This window comes from Rhinatrema bivittatum, chromosome 2 (assembly GCF_901001135.1).
Source record: "Rhinatrema bivittatum chromosome 2, aRhiBiv1.1, whole genome shotgun sequence".
Lineage (NCBI taxonomy): Eukaryota > Metazoa > Chordata > Amphibia > Gymnophiona > Rhinatrematidae > Rhinatrema > Rhinatrema bivittatum.
The window spans coordinates 387,529,256-387,546,060 of record NC_042616.1 but is presented as its reverse complement, the minus strand read 5'-3'; the positions used below and the strand labels follow the sequence as shown (position 1 = coordinate 387,546,060).

Sequence of the window (16,805 nt, the reverse complement as noted above, 5' to 3'; positions counted from 1 at the left end):
CATGGTGGGATGGCTGATGCTGACTGTACCCAGAGCACCCCCAGCTCATGGTACCCAGAAGATTGCCTGGCTCGCCCTATCCAAACACCAGCTCTAACCCTTGCACTAGTACATGTCTGTCACTTCTATTCAGGCCTGGATTTAGCAATAAAAACTGTCTCCAGCACCAAATTTTCACAGGCACTGAAGTTTTGCCACCAACTACACTCACCGACTCTTTCTTCTACTTCTTCCAGGTCCACACTGCAGCAAGAAATTCCCCTAAACTAAAAGCGGGACCAATGTAGCACACCACCCCCTGGCACCAGCACGGACTATTACCAGGGAAACCAATGCTAGAGGTGGAGTGCCCCAGGGTCCATGAGCGCATCTGTGCAGGCGAATGGGCCCCCGCATTCCGTTTAGGGGAAGTTCATGTTCCAGTGCAGACTAGGAAAAAGAAAGAATTAGTAAGTCCAGAGTTAAGGGAATACAACCATGGAGCACCAAGGGGAGAAAGGAAGATCTGGGCAGGGACCCCATATCCTCCAAATTCTGGTGGGGGAGAGGGTACTCCCTTCCCCCTGCACCCATGATTTCTATAGGGGAGAGGACTACCCATCCTGCACAGTTTAATGATTTCTGGGGACCTAACACCCATCCCCACCCCCAGTGCCCTCTGGATCCTAGGTTCCTGCCTCTATCACAGTAACACTGTACCACAATTCTCTTGAAAGAACTTACTTAAAATTGTAGGACATGAAGAACAAAAATGCAGCAATGCTTTTCAAAGATAAGACAGCACCTACATTTTAAGTTCTGTATTTTGTACTGTAATATTTTTAAGACAGCAGCAGATGCAGCAATGCATTCAAATAAAACTAGGACTAGGAGAATGTACTTTGAGTGAAACAATACTATGAAGTTGTGGAATTTATTGCTGAAAGATGTGATCAAGATAGCTAGCATAGCTGGGGTTAGGCAAGCTCATGGAAGAAAACTCCATAACTAGTTATTCAGGACATGACTCAGGGAGACCCACTTGCCATAGGGAGTGAGCAGCAAGAAATTGAAACTACTTTTAGGGATTGGCCACTATCAGACAGGATGCTGGCCTCGATATTTATTTTAGTCTACCCCAACGTAGAACTTCTTATTCCTATGGTCGTATGTCCTAATGCTTCAAAGCTCATGATCCAAGAACTGGACTGACCATACACAAACCAAAGGTTAAACAGTCTAGGTCATTATAACCCCGAGTCTTGACACTGCTTTGTTACAGTGGAAAGAGAGAAGGGGAAAGACTAGTTATGCTATTCAAGCAAGCCAAGGTGAGCCAAAGTTCTTTCTCCACATAAAACATTATCTTCAAATCTCGATCTTCCATGAAATGCAACTTAATGCTAAACTACTGGTTTATTTTGGAGACAGATTAAACATGTTTGTTCTTTCAGATTAATATACTTTGCATTCTCAGTTCATGATATTTATTTTTATGGGCTAAAATTGTATTGGATAGTATGTTCCCTGACGTCCTTAGCCAGATTGCTTCTGCTGAGTTCATGCATTTTGCATTGTAATATTTATTTTTATGGCAGAACCTAAAAAGTAAGCGCTATACAGCTGGGAGTCCTATGTTAGGCTATGTTTGATATTTATATAGCCATCATTATAATCTGCATTTGTACTGGCATTAGAGATAATTTTCTTGTTGCAACAAGAACAGGCAGTAACTTACCTGAACCCTAACAAAAGACAACATGAAAGAAATAATTTAATTCAAAAGGAAACTGTAAAGTGTTATATGCTTGTTTCCAAGTGTATACAGTATATAGCAATATTAATTCTACATTAGTTAAAATTATCAGGTAAACTGGCCTACAAGAGGCAAACAGCAGAAAACACATTTTTACACATTTCTACTGTCCTGAGCAGGTATATTTTGCCTGCATTTGGGCTGTTTTTAAACTCTCCAAAAGATAGTTGCAAGAACCTAAATACAGATATTCAGAGAAAGCAAGTAAAAAAGCCCCATATTTCAATTCCAGGCTCTCCACTACCTCTTTTCGCATCCAAACTAGCAATGCAACCCTCTAGGGAAATGATTTTCAAATCTGTCCAAGTCCCCAGCCAGTCAGGTTTTCAAAACATCCACAATGACTATGCATGAGATAGATTTACATGCACAATCTCATGCATAGTCATTTTGTATAGCCTGAAAACCGAATTGGCAAGGAGTTCCCCAAGACAGGTTTGGAATGCATTGCTCTGTATTAACGGTATTTATTTCCTGCTCTTGAGGACCAAACCGGTCAGGATTTCATTATATCCCTAATGAATATGGAGGAAACATACATATACTGTTGACAGTGAACACATAAATCTACCTCAAGCATATTCATTAAGTGATTTATTTATTCACTTTTTATATACCAATGTTCGTGGAAGCTTCACATCGGTTTATATCACAAATCAAACAGTAATACAAAACAATCAATTAACATACAATCTTAAAAACATCTTAAACAATTTAAAATAAAATTGCAGCAAATCTAAATAAGGCTTAAATTCTAATATCAAATAAGTGATATCCTGAAAACCTGACTCATTTGCAGATCTTGAGGAATGGAAATGAATACCACTGCCTACCCACACAAGTCTTATTCACCTAATTATGGCTTTGAATCTTTAGTGATGCAGGATCTTCAATCTTTGGAGGAAACTCCGGAGAAGATCAAATCCAATTTAGCCCAGGATGAGTTCACAGCTACTAAACAGTTAAGGGATGAGCCTTCCATAGTGATTCACTCGGCTGATAAGGGTGGTGCAGTGGTGGTTCTAAACACATCCCAGTATGTTCAGGAAGCTTTGGGATAACTGAATGATACACATACTTATGTGGATTTGGATCATGACCCTACTGTTGAAATACAGCATACTATCAAGGGTATTCTGGACCACGCTTTGGATACTCATATCATTACTCGCAAGGATTATGGGTTTTTATATCAAGCTTACCCCACAGTTCCATATTTTTATACGGTCCCCAAGATACATAAATCGCTTACTGCTCCGCCGGGCCGACCGATTGTGTCTGGTGTGGGTTCGGGGTTTGCTAAAGATATCGACTGCATGATGCAACCTTTAGTAGTCAAGTCTCCTTCCTATGTTAGGGATTCTACAGATTTCATTGCGGCATTGAATACAGTTGAGCAAGGTAATGATGTGGGGGTGTTTGTCACTGCTGATATCACTTCTTTATATACCAGCATTCCGCAAGAGCAGGCGATGATTATTGTCCATGATGTCTTATGTAGTTTGAAGATACTAGCTAATAGACGCATGGTTTTGATGCAGCTTGTTGAATTGGTGATTAAACAGCTATTTTGTTTTTGGATCTGTTTGTTACAATCAAATTAGGGATATTCCTATGGGTTCCCCATTGGCTCCCTTGGTAGCGGGATTGTATGTATCATGGTTTGAGGTGCAATTTATCTACTCGCCATGTATTTTTCATCGCATGAGTTTTTGGAGATGCTATATTGATGATTTGTTCTTTTTGTGGATAGGCAATTCGAATTATCAGCATTTATGAGTTACATTAACCAATGTGATCAACATTTGGAATTTACTTTTCAAACTCATCAATCCCGAATCATATTTTTGGACATGGTGGTACAAAAGGTGGATCAAGGCATTGAAACCTATGTCCATAGGAAATGGATGGATAGGAACACACTCTTACATTTTCAGAGTTTTCATCTTCAGAGACTCAAAGAAAATATACCTTATGGTCAGTTTCTTAGGTATCGGAAGTTGTGCACTTCTCCTAGTATGTATAAACAGTGTTCCAGGGAATTATCTCAAAGATTTGTTGATCGAGGATACATACCAAGTAATGTTAGGAGAGCGTTTAAGCGAGGGTTGTATGCCAACCAGGACAACTTGTTGATTAAACAGATTAAAGAGCCCATGTCTAGGATTATTTGCACCTTGCCTTTTTCATCAATGATGACACAAGTTAAACAGATTATATTGTGACATTGGCCAGTGTTGAAGTCTTTATAGGGTTTTAAAGATGGCTCAATTTTTGCGGTTAAAAGAGGTAGGAATTTAAGAAACAGATTGGTGAGGCACTGTCTTGTACATGTTGAACGTTCTCAATCTAGGGGTCAACTTTGTTGCGGGCAATGCTTGGTGTGCCCTAATGTGTTACCGTAGCTATACAACAATTTATTCATATTAAATTAAAACATGCTTTGCCGGGATCATTTACATGTTCCACTCAGCAGGTAGTGTATGACATTGTGTGTCCGTGCTCTTTGGTATAATCAGCCAAACCATTAGACCTGTGCGGCAGCGGATTGAGCATAAGAGTTGCATTCGAACAGCTAAAGAGAGTGCTGGTGGCTCATTGGGATCAGGCCTGCCATACAGTGGAAGACAGATTCTTTGTGGTAAAACAGTGTTATAGTGCATTAGGAGGTGATTTTTCACGTTTGACGAGATGGGAACAACAATATATATTTGAATGGCAAACTTTAGCTCCTTATTGTTTGAACGGTGAGGTCGAGTGGTCTGCGTTTATGTAATGCTGATGCAAATTGGCCTGTAATTGTTATGACCAGGAGGTTCATGAACCCTTGGACCGACGGGAGGTGATTCACCTTAGGAGATGGCTCTTTAGGTTCCCCCATCGGGTGGCGAGGCATAACAGAAGATGGAACTGGCTGGCCCCTCGGCATTGAAGACTGAGGTGGCCATTGAAAGGACGAAGAGACATGATGTCGGATCCAGAGCCAACTGGATCTTCACCACTGAAAGCCCACGGGCCCCCCCCCCCCCCCGGGAGGAGCCCGTAGGGACCCAGGCCACTGGGACTTAGGTGGACCTTTGAGAGGTCGAGGAGGCATGAGGTCGGTGCAAGGGCCAACTGGATCTTCACCACTGGAAGCCCGTGGTCCTCCCGGGAGGAGCCCATAGGGACCTGGGCTGCTGGGACTTAAGTGGGCCCTTGAAGACGGGAGGTCCGGAAGAAGTCCGAGGTCGAGTACCAGAGGATCGTTGCTTGCAAGTCTGAGGTCGCACACCGAGGAATCACTGAGAAGACGCAGAAACCAGGAATCAGGAACCCGAGGCACCAGAAGACTCACCGAAGCAAGCAGACTTGTAGCAACGAATTGCCAAGTCGAAGAGTGAGCGGAGGAAGTCTCCCTTTATACTTCCACTGTGCCTAGCCCCTTAGGAGCAGGTGCAGGCAATTTAGAGGACGAGGCCCCTTTAATTCAGCCAAGGGGACACGGCCTCGCGCCTAAGGGCAGGATGGCCATCTTGGCTCCCGGAAGCCTTGCAGAACGGCCCAACGCCGCGAGGGGAGGCCTGGGGCTTCTCCCTCACTGGCCATCACAGCGGGAAGGTGTGGCAAGCTGTGGGGATGAACGGTCCTGGGTTCCCTGGCACTGCCACGGCGGCCCGACGCTGCGGCTCAGGTAGGGGTTCGCTGCTGCGGCACACAACAGTAATGAGGAAATATGAGGTATTTCGGTATTGAAATAGAGAAATCATTGATTGGTTGGTTGCATGAATGATGGAGGTATTAGTTTTGTGCTGTTAGTATATTCGATCATGTACTGTGTGTGGCACATAGGTTTCTCCTATGTTGGTGTTTGGGTCGTGTGATGCTTGTGTGGTATGGTTGGGTTTGAACATGTATGGTTTGGTCATGTGATGAGTGCGGAGGTTTTAGTTGTCGTATATGATTGACATGGTGGGCCAGTATGTTGGTTGTGTGGTTTTGGGTAGGTTTATTTTATGTAAAGGTATATATGGCATTGGGATGGTTAGATGTGTGTGGCATCAGGGCATTGGTGTGTCTGGTGTTTGACAATTTTGTGTGTGTGGTTGAAAGGTGTTGATATTGTATCAGTGTAATGTTGTTGATTAGGATGAGTTTGAGGTGATTTAATTGTGTGTCTGTGGAGCATTGTTTGGTGCTAAGGTGTGTTTGGATAGATAACGTGATTAGGCAAGATTTCTGGCAGCTACACATTGGTGTGCTGGTTGAGGGGCCATGTTTTTGCTACCATGAGATGTGGTTGAGGTGGTTATAATTTTAGATTAAATATTGAGAGACTGGTTTATGGTAGCTGGGTTTAGAATTGGTGGCAGGCCTTTTAAATGTTGGTTGGTTGGGAGGAGTTAGGGTGTCGCCTTGTTAGAACCTATGTGCTGTCGGACGTTACCCGGGCTTGATCTCCACTCTATGATTTAAAGTGTGGAGATGTTGAGAGTGCTACGCCATTTTTCGCTAATGAATGTTAATGGAGAGGAGGTAGATTACCCTTTCTGAATGCAATTGATTACAAAGGTTTGGAGGTGGATTTTTCAGGTCACTATATCAGCCAGGTAACTGGTGGGATAACTGACAGTTTGAATGGAAGTTATTGGACATTGCATGTATATTTTTGTGATGCTATTCAGCTGTTTATGTTTTTTAGAACAATTTGGAATGGAGCAGCCTCATGTATATGAGAAATAGTCTGGGTCATTATAAGTATTGAAGATGTGGTCATTGCTAGGTCAGTGGGGTTTTTGGTAGTTTCTTTTGTCTTTGTTTTTTCTCCATTTTCTTTTGTTTTGGTTTATTTTGTGGATTTCATTATTATGTAAGAATTATAGTATACCATGTTTTTTGTAGAAATTGCTATTCCCCTGATGAAGCCGTGATGGTGAAACAAGGGCCCCTTGTAGGGTGTTATTTCCTGGAATTGATGGGGTATTCAAGCTTTGAAATGATGGAAACTATATGAAACAACTAATCGATCAATTCATCATAGAAGAACCATCCAGGAGGGGATTCTTATGTGATGGGATATTTAAGTTTTGAAATGATGGAAATGATATGCAATAGCTAATTGTTTAATTCTTTATTACAGAAGGACAGTGAAAGAGTGGACACTTGAGAGTACAAACCATGTGAAAAAACATTCTGGAGAATTATTTTTTGTTATGTTATGATTTATATGTTGAATGTTGTACAAATTGGTACAAGCTTTATTGTATTGATTAATATTTCACTTTTAGTGGTGATGGGATTTTTTAATGGATGAGTGGGTATGAGGGTTATATGTGGGGTAATTTGTTGGTGTATTTATGTGACGTTTTGGAAAATATTGACTCATTCATGTGATTTGTCATTCACTGTTTTGCCATTCCCTTGTAGATGATAGGCTGTGATATCCAGCATCTCTTGCAAAGCCCCTTCCAGGCTGTTACCTGGATGCCTCGGTCAGATGATGTGAGATGGCAGTCCCTGAAGGTGAAAGACATGTTGCAGGAAGACATAGGCTAATTCAAGAGCAGAGGGTAAGCCCAGGAGTAGGATGAAATGTGCCATCTTAGAGAATATATCCACCACGACCCATATCGTAGTGGAGCCATTAGCAAGCGGGAGGTCCGTGATTAAATCAGTGGACAAGTGGGACAGGGTTCCTTGGGAGGGGGGGGGGCAGCAAAGGCTGTAACAGAGCCCAAGGTTGGGCTTGTGCGGTCTTGTGTTGGCAACAAGCAGCGCAGGACTCTACATATCTCTTTATGTCAGTTCTTATCTAGGGCCACCAGTACTGCTGGCTGATTCAAAGAGATTTCTACAACTTGGTGTAAAGATATTTGCATAGCCTCTGCAGTACCTGCGTAACATGCAGCTGGTGTTTATCCAGAGATTGCAAGTAGATGAGAATATCATTGAGATACAGCACCACGTGGGAATACAGGACGACTGAATATTTCATTCACCATGTTCTGAAATACTGCTGGGGCGATGCATAGGCTAAAGGGAATTACTAAATATTCGTAGTGCCCATCTCTGGTGTTGAATGGGGTTTCCATTCTTCTCCTTTACGCAAGTCCAATTCGGTGAAGAGTTTTGCCCCTCATAAGTGCTAGAAAAGGTCAAAGATAGGTAATAGATACTGGTTCTTCTGTGAGATGCCATTTAGGACCCTGTACTTGATACAGGGCCTGAGGGAACCATGCTTCTTGCCCACTAAGAAGCCCATCCCAGGTGGGGAAGAAGGCAGCAACATAAAGCCCCTCTCCAGGTTTTCTTAGATGTATTGGCTTATGGTGTCTGTCTCCGGAGCTGATAGGGGGGTTTACTCTTCCCTGAGAAGAAACCTTCAAGCAAAAGGTCTATGGCACAGTCATAGGAACAATGCAGGGGCAGATTCTTGGCCCATTGTTTTGAGAATACATCTCTATAATTTGCATATTGGGGCAGCAGCCCTGGCATAGTTATGGCCACTGTCAAGATGGGTGGAGGCTGAATTGTAGAAAGACAGGTGGCAGCACACAAGGGACCCCAATGTGCCAGTTCAAAAGAGTTTCTGTTCATAACTGACTTGTGTAGTTGGAGCCACGGCAACTCCAGGATTACTTGGTTCACTACCCGGGGTATCACATGGAAGGATATGGTCTCTAAAGAGAAGACCAGTCAGTCTGCAGGGTAAGTGGCACAGTCATTTCCATGAGGCATCCAGGAAGAGGCTTCCCATAGACAGAAGAAATAGTTATTGGGTGTTCCAAAAGAACTGTTGGGATCCACTGTATATGAACCAGAGCCTCGTCAAAGTTCCCACCTGCTCCTGAATAAGGAAAGCCTCTGTGGACAGCTTACTGTGTTCTATGGAGAGGGAGATGGGAACTAATAACTGTTGAGAGGAGCGTGTTCAACCTAAGGTTAGCTCCCCGATCAACCCTAGGCACTGAAGTTTACAGATTTCTCGGGGCACTGGGATGCTAGGTGCCCAGAGCCAGCACGGTAAAAGCATAAGCCTAGTTGTCTTCTGCAAAGTTTCTCCTCAGCAGGCAACTTAGCATGACCCAGTTGCATTGGCTCCTCAGGGCCCTTTGGTGTTGGAGTGAACGCTGGCACAGGAGAGATTTGAAAGCAAGAAGCCAAAGGAACAGGGCGCCGGGTAGCCTTCATCTCTTGGGCCTGTTCTTAAAACTGCTAGGTGATAGGGGTGACCAGAGTAATTAAGGCATTCAAGTAAGTGGGGACATTCCAACCAGCCAGAGAGGCCCTGCCAGAAAATAGCTATGAGACTGTCCTCTCCCCACTGTAGCACTGATGCGAGAGTCCAAAAATGCATCATGTTCTCCCTACTATATACAGGCCCTGATGAAATCTGAGAATTTCTGCCACTATGCAGGAAGTACATCCTGGTTCTTCAAATATCAGCTGGAATGGACATAAGAAATCAGGTATTCTCTGGAGAACAGGATCCTCTTGCTTCCACAGTGGTGATGCCCAGGCTAGAGTTGTGCCACCCAGCAAAGACAAAATGAAAGTCACCTTGGTATGGGGTCAAAGGGGAACAAGGTGGTCTGGAGTTCAAAGTGCATGCGGCACTTTCTTCACCACCATGATAGCGTGGTGGTGAAGAAAGTTGTGGACCTGTCTGGGAGGAGACTCTGGCCTCAATAGGAGTGGAGCCACAGGAAGATTGTCCTGTGATGGAATACGGGTATCCATATGGGCTGAGAGTCTCTAGAAAAGTCTAGTGACTTGATCAAGCAACCCCTGCTGCTCCTGGATGTGTAGGGCTAAGCCCAGGTTGGCCTGATGCGAGGTCAGGTCTTTCAGGTTCATGGCTTCAGCAATCCATAAGCGATGTGACCGCTTGTGGCTGTGATGAGGTTGACAGCCTATGGGGCAAACCCCGTAGGCCCCTCACCAACAGCTGGCAGAGGCTTGCAGGCAAGAGACTGGTCTGGAGCTTCACCTATACCAGCCCCATTCCCCGCAAGTTGAGCCCTCAGGTTTCAGGGGCCAGCAGAACTTAGGTAGTAGTCTCTTGGATGATAAACAGAGGTCCAAGCCAAGCAAGGCATTAGAGGCAGATGGTGATCAGAATAGTCAGAATCCAAGCAAAGAGTTAGATCAGTTGTCAGTCCAAAGAGAAGACCAGGAGGTGACAAGAGGGACTAACACTGAAGGCGGTCAGGTGGACAAAGTAACTGGATATGAGGCAGGACAGGCTTGGCAAGAAGAGGCAAGGCTGGATGAGGCAAGGCAGGATGAAGTCATGAGGCAAGGCTAAGCTGGACAGGGCAAAGCTGGGTTGCACAAGGCAAGACAGACTGGAGAGAGAAAGATGGAAACAAGAACCCAGGAACCAGGAATGCAAAAGCAGCAACACTACACAAACGATGTTGGAGACCCATTGCTGAGGCATCTGTTGGAAGTCTTGGGCAGCCTTATGTAGTGGGTCCATGTGATGTCATCAGCAGGCACCAGATTGATGTTTCCCACCATTCGCCCTTTAAGAGGTGCTGCACATGCATAGAAACCCTGCAGGGAGGAGTAGGAGTAAGGAGCTGGGAAGCAGTGCAAGTCGTGGGGTCTCCCCATGAGCCTCAAATCATAACAGAAGCTAAATGTAAACTATTCAGACACATTAAGGAAAATTAGGAAGGGATGCCCTAAACAAAAAGTAGGACCAAACTTTGTCAGGGACTCCATTACCAGGATGAATATTAGAGGAAAGAGGGCATCCCTTCCTAATTTTCCTTAATTTGTCTGAATTTCCCAGAGCTTATTAGAAAAAGTCTGGAAGGCTGGTTAAGCAGGTAGTACACCTTCAAGTCCTTCTCCAGGACATCAAGACCTTCCTGGTTCTTCAGTCTGAATTCTCTCTAGTTCTCCCACACCTCCCACCCAGTCAGTACTTCACAATAAACATGTTTAATATCATTTATGCCAGATAAATAGAAGGTGTACAAATGAGAAATTACAACGTACCTGAATTTCCTTTTCTTTAGGACAGTCAGATGAATCCAGAACAAGTTGATCATGCACCTCTACAAGCAGATGGAGATGGAGTAAACTAACACCATAGTATATATACTCCTGCAGAGACATCAGCCTGCCAGTATTTTCTTCAAAAGCAACTGTGGTCAAACTAGCAAAAACTTGATTAAAAACAGATAACCATTGCAATACTCAGTCAACAGGCAACACTGTGCTCAGACAAGAATGTAACAACACTAGTCTAGGAACTGGAGTAACACTTATCAGTAATCCCTGTAACACAGGCAGACAGGAGGATCATTATGCAATCATTCGGCAGCCAAGGGAGGGAAGCTGAATTCATTTGACTGTCCTAAAGAAAAGGAAATAGTCAGGTAAGTAGTAGTTCCTCATTTCTTAGCGTCCAGTCAGATGAATCCAGAACAAGTGGGATGTACCCAAGCTACTCCCAAATAGGGCAGGAGGCTACCCGGGGTCCAATCAAAAACACAAGTACAAAGGACGCACCCTCCTGGGCCTCAATATCCAGATGATACCTGAAAAAGGTGTGTAAGGAGGACCATGTCACAGCTCAGCAAATGTTTTCAGGAGATTATCTAACCTCTGCCCATCACACTCCATGAGCCCTAGTGGAATGAGCCGTAATTTGACTAGGTAATGGCTTCCTAGGATCCACTTATGCAGCCAAGACTACCACCTTAATCCAGAGAGCTATTGTAGCCCACGAGGCTGGCTCTTCCTGCCTAGTACCACCGTAAAGGACAAACAGGCGATCCAAGTTCCGCAAAGGCTCAGTAACTTCCAGATACCTGACAATATGCCTCTTGACATTCAAGGGTCGCAATGGACGACACTCCTCTACATCTCTCTCTCTGTCAGAGTTCTAGAAACTTTGACAAAAGTGTTCCGTGATTGGGCTGTATCCTGATGATGTCACCGATATGTGAGGACTACCATCCTGCTTGTCCTGTGAGAAACTACCTGCAGCAGCAGCAGAGGCCTGAACCAAAATGAAGCTCATCTGCCAGTCAGCAGTGGGAGAAAGAACAGAGTTAGCTCCCACAGCTGAAGAGATTCTTCGTTCTTGGGCCACAGGGACTGCAGGAGGAGGCTATTACAGCTGCCATTTGTGCTGAGGAGGATGGGGGTTCATGAGTGAGAGCAAGCCAGAGGGAGAGAGAGCATGTGTGTGTGTGTGTGTGTGATTGATTGAGAGCTTGTAGTAAGTAAGACCATGTTTGTTCAAGTGGTACAGAGAGCATGGGTGAGAGAGACAGAGCATATGGGTGAGTCACAGAGACTGGTCAGGGAGGTCACTAGTCTAAGTGTAAAAGTGTGTGAGAGTGTGAATGTACGAGTGTGTGTGTCCTAAGGAAGAAGACCGTGACGACAGAGCTTCAGCGGCTACTGCTGCTTCTGGTGTGTGCTTTTGGCCTGCAAGGGAAAGGAGTAGGAGAGTTGCTGGAGAGGGTAAGTAAAGGTGGCTTTTTAAGATTTTTCTTGATTGGATGCCATTTTAATTATTGGGTGACCGAGGTGAGGTATTTTATTAACTTGTAGGCATTTGTATCAATCTTTGTTGTGTGTTCGATAGAACATGCATTGGTGGTAAATTAGTCTTTTCATAAGAAGGGCTATTATGCCTGGTAGTAGGAGTTTGTTTTGCTTTTACAGAGATGTCACCAGAACATCTATTTGCATGGCGTGTTGTAGGGGTAATGTCCTAGTTCTGGTCTGCACCCACTGCTGTGGGTTGAGGGAGTTTTTGTGGATGCAGAGTGTATGTTTACATTTCGCCCCATGACATTCACATATTCAGTGTGTCATGCATGTGAGAATCATCTGTGAGATGTGTTCCAACTGAAAAAATATTGAGAGAACCACTGATCTGGAGGGAATATGCAAGTTAGAAGGTATGATCAATGTCAAAGCACTTGGCTTCCATTCCAACATGCAGTGTCTCAAAATCAAAGCATATGGCATTGAGGGATCTCCTCATCTACAATATCCTTATGTTGGAACAGGACTAGCGCATTATCTCAAAGCTTCAACGCTGGAGCTCGAAGCTTAGCATTGATCACTCTCATACTCAACTATCTCCTTCCCCAGGGAGAAAGTTAAAAATGGATATCCTTGGATGCAGATTTACCCAGTTTATAAACTTGACTAAAGAGAAAGAGGCCACCTTCGATATTCAAGAATAGTGGGTGAACTGAGGGACTTTAATGTCAGACTTCTACTTCAAGTACTTCAACAGCTTGTATGTCAATGCCAAACTGGATACAGAGCTTAGAAATGTCTGGAAGATTGCTTTAACTATTAGCATCTCAGTTTTATGGCCCTGGCAAACATATGAGCCCATATCAAATTATTTTATCATGTTCAATTACCAGACAATGAATACACTTTATGGTAACCAGAGGTAAATATTTTTCTATTACATCCATTTAAATCCCATAGCAATCTTGCCAACCACTAGATGGGGTTAGCATAGTATCTACGAAGTCAAAGTAATTTTACAGTTTTGAAAGAGACTCCAAAATCCCTAGTTTGAAGAGGATAAATCCAGAAAAGCAATTTTTGAAAGGAAACATGGTGAGCCTCATTACCGAAGAGGAAAGACTGAAGGGTTTTATGGTGCACAAACCTATGCAGGGCCAGCCATGCACATGCAGAAAAGCCTTCAGGCACATGCCATATTTTGGTGCCACCGATGTAGTCACCCATATATGGGATTGATTTAGCTTGTCTGTCAATGCAGAATATCCCTTTTCAGACAGAGAAAATAAGAATAGATTCAACAGATATATAATAATCAAGGTTAAACTGATGGGCCCCTTGCTGACTTATTGCTGCTTACTGTGAGACTTTCTTGATTAATTTCTGTCTCTTCTAAACACACTTGCTCAAGATAACATTGTCTTAAATAGGGACTTCAGTGAAGAACCTTTTCTTACTTATGACAAGCTCAGTTAGCGAGTTTCTCCAAAATCAATCATTTTCAAGAAACATAAGAGATTCCAACCTTGTAGATATATAGCATCACTGCATTCCTATTGCAAGGATTATTCTTTTATTTCTCCCCTCAGTGTATATTTGAGGACGAAATTATCTAAGCTCCTAACTTCTCCATTCTTTCCCCTGGGCTAATGCGCACAATCCAACATGTACTCTGCAATCTCCCCAGAGAGGTCTACTAGATGTCCCTTTAATTTGTCACACTGAACTGACAGATACACGTGAAAGCATTTTCCGTGGTAGTTCCAACACCATGGAACTCTCTTCCACAAGAGTTATGCCTCATCTTATTCTAAGAGCTTTAAAGGTTTTTTTTCAAAGCATATTTGTTCAGGCAGGCTTTTCTCCGAGGCAGGTTTCATCTCGTTCCTGTTTGATGCAGGTTATTACTGTTAGTTATGTCTGATGGTCATATGTGTTGTGTGTTAAGGTGTTTGTTTTTACTGTTAGCCACGTAAACCTCTGGCATAGGTAGCATTTAAATTATTTTGAATATATAAATACATGTGTTTTATTCCACTACAATAGCCATATTATCGTGCTCTGGTGTCTGTTTCTTTTTCTGTCTGGTCTAATTTAATATTACAACTTGTAATTGTGGAGTTCCTTATTACATCCATTTCTGAATATTTTCCCTTAACACCAATAAAGGGACTGATCCAGGAATAGTGTGCAATCAAAGCTGTGATGAAGCGCGAGTTAATTTCTCTGCAAAAGGCACAAAGATATTCTTAAAAAAAAACAAAAAAAAAAAACATACCTTGTTAGAGAACTACAAAAGTCAGAATTAAATAATAAAAGATACAAGCTGGTAACTGGGAAACTAGGATGGATGAAAAGACAGGACAGGTCAGCCAAGCCACAAAATAGTTCAATAAAAGGTTTTTTAGAATCCAGTATTAAGACAGCTTCAGATAACAGGCAATAGTAATATATATACCAGCTTCATTTTAAAATAGAAGACAAAGAAATAAACCATTTACCAGTACTAATAAGTTCAGGATCTAGGAACAGAGCTTAAACTTGGGCAAAGGACTTCATCTCTGTAGCTTCTGTCACCCTTCTCAAGGTAAATTCAGCTGGGCTTGGCCATACTATGTTTTGGAGGCAACTAGTGTGACAGAGGTCTTATTAGGCACCCATGAAATTGTACGGGTCATTGATGCTGGGTAGCAAGAGGTAGCATTGGTGCCGGTTGGAGGACTATAACAGAGGAGATTAGCATTACAGGTCAGTTGAGAGGGGAAAGCTTGGGGGAAGGGATGGATTGGCTTGTGGAATGAGAGGGATTCAGCTAAGGGGAAGGTTAGAGGAGAATTGATTCAGTGTGTGTGAGCGTGAGACAGGGGAGCAGAGCTAGGGATATATATCAGAGAATATACAGGATGAAGGGTGAAGAGAGAACTAGGTCCAGGGAAGGGGAGGAGTCCTAGAGGCATGAGACGCAGGAAGAGAAAAAGGACATGGGTACTGAGAGGAAGATGGGGGGGGGGGATATGATGGGGGGGGGGCAGGACTGGAGCAGAGAAAGGAACAATTCTCTCCCTCTCTCCCCAAGCAGGAGCCTCCCTCTGAAGTTTTGATTTCATTAAAACCTTTTGGGAAAGAGTAACTGGAAATCCTTGTATTTTACAGAATTATTATTGCATTAATGATATATTTAACCACAGATATTTTGCTGATTTCAGCTGATCTATTTTCCATAATTTATGATCCCTTTGAAAGTCTCTCTCAATATTAATCTCATTAGGTTTTTTTTCTGCAATCATATATATTGCCTTTTATCAAGCAATGTTCTACCTATTATAAAAATCTACCAGCCTGTCATCTATCACTTGTGATTTACAAGGAAACAGAAGGCAATGTCGATAGTCAGACAGTATATACTACCTGCATGGTTTCCCAATTATTCACCCATTCTCTTTCCTCATTTACACTCTCTAATTTGGGTGAATATTGCAGCAACATCTTTTAGCTAAGCAAGCACAGCATAGACTTCTTCAAAAACTGAAAACAGCATTTTACTATAAAAGATGAGCATGAGTAACTACGTAAGCGGTATTAGGATCAAGTTTCCTAAAAAAAACTTGAAAGGCTTTCTGCACAGAGTTCTATACCCTAACCAATATGAGAAAGAATAAAAAAAAACATTTTTTCACCTCCTGTTTGCTAATAAATAGGATTCCCGTGCAGTTCATTTGGCAACCATCCAAAAAATAAAGAAAAATTAGAAACAAGACCAAAAAACCTATCTAGATGATTAAAGAACAATGACTAAAGAACGACAGAAGAAGAGCAAAGGGCTCCACAAAGGAGGATTCCTACATGTTCATTAAAAGCAAGTTTGCTTACTGTAAACTGTGTTTCCCGTGGATAGCAGGGTGAATTAGCCATGACAACTGGGGACGTCCCTCTGGTCCTTTAGGTGGCGGAGCTCCAATGGTGTGTGCCTGCCTGTGCATATCACCACGTGGTTCCCAGTTTGCCTCAGTCTGTTATCCAAGCTTGCAATTTCATTGTCCAGAGACCGTCCCAGGGAGGCAGGTGGGTTAGCATAGCTAATTCACTCTATCCATGGAAAACACCGTTTACAGTAAGCAAACTGGATTTTTTCCCCACAGATAAATAGGTTGAATTAGCCATGACAACTGGGGGAGTCCAGTTGAGCACCCCTTGGCGGTGAAGGTATTCTGTAGTACGATCCAGATCCAATGGGGTGTGCTCAATCTAGCCCCCCCTTGCAGGCAGTCTCTTTTGTTGTGCCCGCCTCTAGGACAGCTCGTCCCACTGCCACATCCACGGCTGCTTGCTGGTTCAGGCAATAGTGTAACATGAAGGTGTGTAGCAATGACCACATGGTGGCTTTGCAGATGTCCTGAATGGGCTCGTAACTTAGGTGTGCCATAGAGGCTGCCATTGCCCTGACCTGGTGAGGCTTTGGCACTGCAGCTAAGGTTTCCGCTCTCCTATTGTAACAATACTCAATGCATTGAGT

At 43.3% G+C, this 16,805-nt stretch overlaps 1 protein-coding gene across 1 annotated transcript in view; it reads right to left on the bottom strand.

Annotated features, from left to right (window-relative positions):
- ADCY2 (adenylate cyclase 2) overlaps positions 1-16,805 on the bottom strand; it is a 1,371,519-nt gene that overhangs the window by 996,027 nt on the left and 358,687 nt on the right. The window lies entirely within an intron of this gene.